The sequence below is a fragment of the Octopus bimaculoides genome, chromosome 17 (genome assembly GCF_001194135.2).
Source record: "Octopus bimaculoides isolate UCB-OBI-ISO-001 chromosome 17, ASM119413v2, whole genome shotgun sequence".
Lineage (NCBI taxonomy): Eukaryota > Metazoa > Mollusca > Cephalopoda > Octopoda > Octopodidae > Octopus > Octopus bimaculoides.
Genome location: NC_068997.1, coordinates 2,583,368 through 2,591,434, shown reverse-complemented (window position 1 = coordinate 2,591,434; position 8,067 = coordinate 2,583,368).

Sequence of the window (8,067 nt, the reverse complement as noted above, 5' to 3'; positions counted from 1 at the left end):
TATATAAACTCTGACTTTTTTCTCCTTTTCTTCTCTTTTTCTCTGCCCCTTGAAGAAGGATTGAATCCGAAACGTTGGATATTCAACTCGTCACGGCAAGTTCACTGTACGCTTTTCACTTTTTTCTATATTTTTTGAATTCGTGCCGACGCAGAGCTATCACAGTATTGACTGATTATTATATATAGACACATGTGTGTATATGTATATGTGTATGTAGAGAGAATTCATAAAAAACAACAGACGAAGACAGGTGGTGTAGAAAACAAAGAGATGTATTAGTATAACGCACGGGAATTGAAAAAGTCTTTAACGTTTCGAGCCTACGCTCTTCCACAGAAAGGAACACGGAAAGAAGCAAGGAGAGAGTGTATATATCTATGTGTGTGTGTGTGTGTGTATGTGTGTGTACACACACGCACACAGACATACGAGGGGTGCTGAAAAATTCCTGGCCTTGGGAAAAAGAAAAAAGATCACTTAATTATGATTTTCAATATATTCCCATCTCAGATTCACACACTTACTGCAGCAGTCTTCCAGTTTCTCTCAGCCCCACGGAAGACCTCGGAGGAGCTTTTCAGCAGCCCCTCTTATATGTATACATGTATGCAAGTATGTATGTATCTATCTACTTATATATATATATATATATATATATATATATATATATATATATATGTACACACGCACACACATATATACGTTTATATACATACATATATATAAATATATATGGGAGAATTTACGAAAAGAAACAACAACAGACGAGGACAGGTGGTGTAAACAACAAAAGGATGTATTAGTTTAACGCTCGGATGTATGTATGTAAATATATATATACATACATACATGCAATCATATTTATTAGATAGATAGATAGATAGATAGATAGATAGATAGATAGATAGATACGAACGTGCATACCTACATACATATATGAAGACACATAAAAAAGCCATAATATGCGTGTAATGACACCAAAAACAGTCTACAAAACATAAATGCTTTAAAATCACACATCCTCTTTACTTTCTATAACCCCCCGCCCTTTTTCCCCCCTTAACATATATATCTTATCTGTTCCGCATTTCTTTGGCTGCTTTTTACCAAAATCTATATAGAAATTCTTCATTTCAGACAAAATTTCTCTTATGGCTTCGATGTTTTCAACAAACACTTAAACATTTAATAAATAATAATAATAATAATAACAATAATAATAATAATAATAATAATAATAATAATAATAATAATAATAATAATAATAAGAAGAAGAAGAAGAAGAAGAAGAAGAAGAAGAAGAAGAAGAAGAAGAAGAAGAAGAAGAAGAAGAAGAAGAGCAACAACAACAACAACAATAATAATAGTAATAATAATAATAATAATGATAATAATAATAATGACATAATTTATAGTTGGGAGTAAAGTATGCGATGTAATTTGTTGAAGAGTCGATGGAGGACTAAATATATACCTGAATTGCATATGAATGGTATATTTTGGGTTTGGAAATAAAGTTCGGTTATGTCATTTATGGAATATAAATGGAACTGGTTTGGAGAGGTGTCTTCTCTCTAATCTGCATCTTCTGCTTTTTTTTTCTTTCTGTCTGTCATCATCATCGTCATCGTCGTCATTATCACCATCATCATCACCATCTTCATACTTTCCTCTAACTCCTCCGGCTCCAACCCCCGACTCCGCCCTCGATTCCACCTCCTCTGACGCCACCTCCTCCGACACTACCTCCTATTCCGCCTCCTCATCCTAATCATCATCATCATCATTATCACCAACACCACCACCACCACCACCACCACCAATAACATCAAGAACAACAACAAAACTACCCGCTTCCTCCTCCTCCTCCCCTCCTCCTTCTCTTCTTGTCCTCGTCCTTTCAGGAACTGATGAAATAAAGTACCAAACTGCTGGTCTTGTACCACCACTTGAAACAGTTATTGTTGTTGTTGTTACTGGTGGTTGGGGTGAACCCAGTACCTTCGCTGGGATATATCAAAGTGTCAGCCGTTCACAACCAGTGGGGCCTAAGGTAACCCTCTTCACCCAGAAGTTAAGAACTTTGCGGACGATTTGTGCTGTCCCAAGCAACGCTATTATCTGTAGATGCTCTATCGTACATTACACCTTTATCTTTTCACTCCAGATTGTGAGCTCTCAAAGCTCCAGTTTTAGTAGTACGATCCTCACCTTCAATTACAACAGTCCTTTTGTTTACCACTTAAACATCATCACGTCTAACCTGCTTCTCTTTTCTTTGCAATACTCTGTCCCCAAATACGGGTTCGACACTCGCCTTCAATTACCGCAGTCGTTTCATTTCCTACTTAAATATTATCATTTTTGGCCAGCTTCCCTTCTCTTTGCAATACGCTGTCCTCACCAGGGCATGCAATAAGTATGATTAAACAGGGTATATTTTCCTTCTTTATTCACAGCCACTATATACAGCTTTCGATGTTCAATTTCATGATCACATTGAATCATTACATCATCCTATATCCTTACCATGTCATTCTCGGTTACTCTTTCTGAGATTTGCCCTTACCACATCTTTGCCCTCTCTGATCTATATCTGTCAAACATGTAACGAATCGAGATTTGTGAATAATTTCACTGGAAAAAGGATATATGTATTTGCATCTGGACATTTTTCACATCGGAGGTCGGCGATTGTCGTACGCCGAGGAAGGGTAAATACCCAGAAACTCGAGTCCGTACGTATCGCAGATCAAGATGGGAAGGATGACTTCCCTTTGTAAATACAGACAGGGCACAGATGTGTGTCGATAGCCAGCTGGAGGAGATGTTCTCCTGGGGCTAAAAGCAACAGTAACATCCACCCTTACGGGTCAGCCACATTTAAGTGGCAAATATACTTCACCATGTGATGAATCATTCTTGCAATATTATCGTGCCTTCTTCTGTATTCTTATCAGGCCATCTTTCATTCGCGATATGCTATAGTCTCACATTTGTTACCTTACACATGTCATTTTCTGCTGCATTCTCAATCCTGCATTTCAGGTCATTTATCCTAAGTGATTCTTCCTGCGCAGCACAGGTAACCGTTTCTGTTTCTGGCTTTCAGTCGCTTTCTTTAAACAGTGCCACCATTCACTGGCATCTGTATGTTTGATCACCTCTCTCGTAAATCCCTTTTCTTTCGTCTTCCTTATTATTTTTTCGTTTCTTTCTACTCTTTTGTGTCCACACAAACATCTCTCCTGACTTTACCCGATATGCTCACCTAAACCAGCGTATCAGGTGGTATATTAAGGGTACTATAGATATCCCCTTGTTGTTGTTGTTGCTGTTGTTGTTGTTGTTAAGGCAGAATCGTTAGTACGCCGGGCAAAATGCTTAGCGGCATTTCGTCCGTCTTTACGTTCTGAACTCGAATTTCGCCGAGGTCGACTTTGCTTTTCATTCTTTCAAGGTCGATGAAATAAGTACCAGTTACATACTAGGGTCGATGTAATCGACTATTTCTCCCCCCCAAAAAAAATTTCCGGCCTTGTGCCTATAGTAGAAAGGATTATTATTATTATTGTTATTATACATTATACAACATGAGCAAGACTCTTAACTGACAACAGTCCAGTCCAAATAGTTGTAATTAGGTACCACATTGCGGCATACTTTACTATGCTGTGTAAATGATCAAGGCACTTAACACTTAACAAGCCCGTCTACTTAGCTGTAAGTAGGTACCACAATGTGGACTGTACTGTAACAGACCTTTTGGGGCATGTGAGATTGATATGATTAAGGTTCTTGAGGAAGTTAGGTGTTGAGGAATGGAGGGAGTTATTATATAGGGAAGAGAAAACCAGTGGGGTAATTTGTATTAAAGGAGCATTTGGTGTAATGAATAATCCAACTTGTAAAGGGCAGATACTGTGTGGTCACTAAGATTAGCGTGATCTGTCGATGATAGATGTATTATAGCTAGTATGAGTAATGTGATCTATGGACAGTAGATACAGTGTGCCCAGTATTGTAACTGGGCACACTGTAACTAGTAGAGGGTAGATACAGTATGGCTGGTATGGTTAATGTGCCTTGCAGAGGATAGATGCAGTATGGCAAGTATGACTTGTAGAGAACAGATACAGTGTGGCTGGTGTGATTAATGTGCCTTGTAGAGGGTAGATAGAGTATGGCTGGTGAGAGGAAGAGAGAGAGAAAAGTAAGTAGGAAATGTCAAGCATGGAGTTAACATGAAACCAGCGAGTGTGAGTTGTATGAAGCAAAGGCCACAGTAGTAGCGGTACAGACTACAGAAAGAGAGGACAATGCATGTGTGTGAGTGGAAGTTGAGGGCAAGAGTGTGTTAGTGAAAGGTATCAATCCATTCTATTGTGAAGCCAAAGACTTTTACTATTCCACACCACACTTTCTTTAATTCAAACTCATAAACACCCACCTTTTCACTTCTTTATTTTGTAAGATCAACCCAACCATGACGATCACACCTACTGTAGACAGATTCTATATTGTTTCTATTGTATCACAACAGGTTACCACCCTTAATACACCTGCCAATAAGCCAACCTTTGCAGATTCTGTTAAATTTATACTTTCTGGTGTGAAAAAAAAAAAAAAAATCTTCTAATGAAAAGAAAGTTTGAGATTGGGAAAAAAATATAAAATTTGAGAAAAATAATCTCCCCATCCCTTCCACTCACCATATACGCTCCTTGAATCACATACCACCTTTAAAAATATATATGAGTTTGTGTGTGTGAGAGAGAGAGGAGGAGAGAGAGAAAGAGAGAGAAAGAGACTAGGGAGGAGAGAGTAGGGAGAGGAGATTAGAGAGAGAGAGAGACTGACAAAGATGGGAAGAATTGCATATACTTGTATGTATACAATACATATACATGTGTATTCATACACACACACATATATATATATATATATATATATATATATATATATATATATATATGCATACATATATACATACATAATATATATATATGCATACTGACACATTCATATATACACACACACACACACACACTCACAAATTGAAAAATATTTTGCTTGTGTTTTTGTGAAAGATTTTAAACTAGATTACACATCTGAGCTAATTATATTTGTGTGTGAATGTATGCGAGTCTATGCATATGGACTATGTATGTGTATAAGTATATGTACGCATGCATGTGTAAGCGAGTGCATGTGTGTGAATATATATGCAACATTACATAAATATGCTGTGTGTCCGTTTATAAATGTGTACAGGTGTACGGGTGATGAGATCTGTATTATGTCATATTCATAGTTTGTGTGTATGTGTATATGTTTGCGCGCGCGTGTGTGTGTATGTATATGCATGGTCAGGAATGTATATATGTGTGTATGTGTTTGTAAGGTATATACATTCTAGGGATGTGTGTGTATGGCAAGGTGTATGTGTGTGTCTGTTTGTATGTACACGAGTATGTTCAGTAAGGTATATATACATATATGAGAATGTGTATGCCTAGTCAGCTATGTGTGTATGTATGCATGCATGCATGCATGTATGTATGTATCTACACATGGTAAGATATGCATGTATGTGTATGTATGATATGGTATGTATATATGTGTGTATATGTGTGAATGTGTATGTGCATGTTAAAAGTAATGCATGAGTATATATTGTATGCTGTATGTGTGTGTGTCTGTGTGTGTTTGGTTGCGTACCTGTATGTGTGTGTATGGCAGAGTATGTATACATGTGTATAAGTCTAGGTACGTGCACGTACGGCACGGTACGGTACGGTACGTTTATGTGTCTTTATGCGTGTGTAATATTGGGTAAGTAAAAGGTGTTTGCATCTGTATATAAGGTAGAATATGTATATGTATGTTTATGAAAGTTAACGTACCTATATATGTGTGTATTTGTGTATGTATATATATATATATATATATATATATATATATATATGCATAGAGTAATGATATTAATGCATGTATTGCTGTGTACAGAACTAAGTCATTCTCTTCTAGTTTCTCATCTCTTTGTCTTATATATATATGTATACACACATATATACATATATCTAGATACTTACATAGATGCATACATACATACAAACATATATATCCATACATGTATAGATACATGCATACATACGTACATACGTACATACATATATGCATACATACATATATGCATACATACATTCATACATACATGTATGCATACATACATACATACATGCATGCATACATACATACATACATGCGTGTGTAAGTGGAAGGTAAAAATAATCTGTGTCTATATGGTTAATAGATAATGGAGAACGTAAGTGGAAAATTGGTAAAAAGAGAGGGAGAGGGGGAGTATAGAAGTTTATGAAGTAGAGAAAGAGAGAGAGAGAGAGAGAGAGAGAGAGAGAGAGAGAGAGAAGAGAAAGAAAGAGAGTGGAGAAAGAGAGAGAAAGGGGGTGAGGGGAGGAGAGAGAGAATCGTGTATTCCTTTAGAGGAGATGACAAAGAAGGAAAGAAAGAATGTCATAATACGGGTAGAAAACAAAAGGGAAGAAAGAAGGCCAAAATATTGCATTGGAAAAGAAACGGGTAATCATTCCTTAAATAAATTGAAACATAACAAGATTTAAAACAAAATTCAGATTCAACTTATTTTTTTCCATTATTAGCAAACGAGAAGTCAGTTTACGATGCATCGGCAGATTTCAGACAATACTCTACTAAGAAGACTGATTCAAAGATGTGAGTTTGGGATGAGAACTGTAAATATTAAAAAAAAATGTTTAAAGTGCTTTAAAGAACTTAAATTTTATTTCCTATAATTTAAAAGCCATTTCACGTAAATCAGTACAATCAGTAATTGGATAGAATAAGCTAATTCTGTTTTAGTGACTTGCACGTCAGAATCGCCTCAGTTCTAGAATTTAACAAGTTGAATGAAAAGAGACATCAATTTTTTAAATAATCAGAGACAAACATGTAGCAAGTCTTAATCTTTCAGAATACGGTTGTGTAAATTCAAACATTGGCTTCGATATCATAAATTTCGCGGTACTTTCATCTTTAAGTCACCAGATACACTGTGATAGAGGTGTAGTATTTCTTTTCTTTGTGTCTCTAAAAGAATATATATGTTGTTTGTACCTGTTCTTACTTTATGCGATACCTAAATAAATTCGTTAAACACAATAAGCCAACTCTTTGCAAAGACACTTCTTATCAGGTAAACATCAGTTAATGCTGCCACAGTTACAGTGCGGTTAATTACATGACGCAAAGCTGTTATCATATCTTCAAGCCGTGTCAGACATCCAAGTATTTAAATTGCTTGTACCCTGCAGCTAGCTTTCAATGAGCTCATGTTAAAGACTTTGTAGTGCATATGATCAACTGGAAAATACATCTGCACGAGGCTTAGAAGTGATTTTACAATATTAGATACTACACCCAAGCTAATTGGAGGATTATACAGATAATATCATGTTGGTGTGGGTTTTTTATGACTATGTAAGATGTTAAGTGGAGAGCATTATATTTTATGACTATGTAAGATGTTAAGTGAGCTGCATTATATATTTAATGCTCTATTATTGTAGGATGAAGCACAAGTAATCACTTCATCTTATAAAAGTTTACAAACGCTAGAGCTAGAACTATAGTGCATTCAATGAAGGATTTACTAGTACATAGAAATTCTTCCTTTGCTTTCCTAGATGGGTAATACTAATGTAATGTCAAAAAATTATCTGCATTGATATTTGTTTTAATTGTTATAATTAAGTGGAACTCTTTAAAAACAAATTTTGGTAAATTTTGATCCTTTCCCCCGAACGATTTTCGCTAAGGAAAAAAAAAAGAACAAACTCGGATTTTTTGCGTGGAATCAAGTACCCTGACCTCCTAATATGCTGCAAGCCCCTTATTCTTGTTCGGAAGAAAAATGAGGTGGGGGACCGGACCCCTACCATATCCTGGAATCATTAGAAATTTTTCTTTTCATTGAATGAATTCCGGTGATCTCCTAATATGCTACAAAACCCTTTTTGGGGT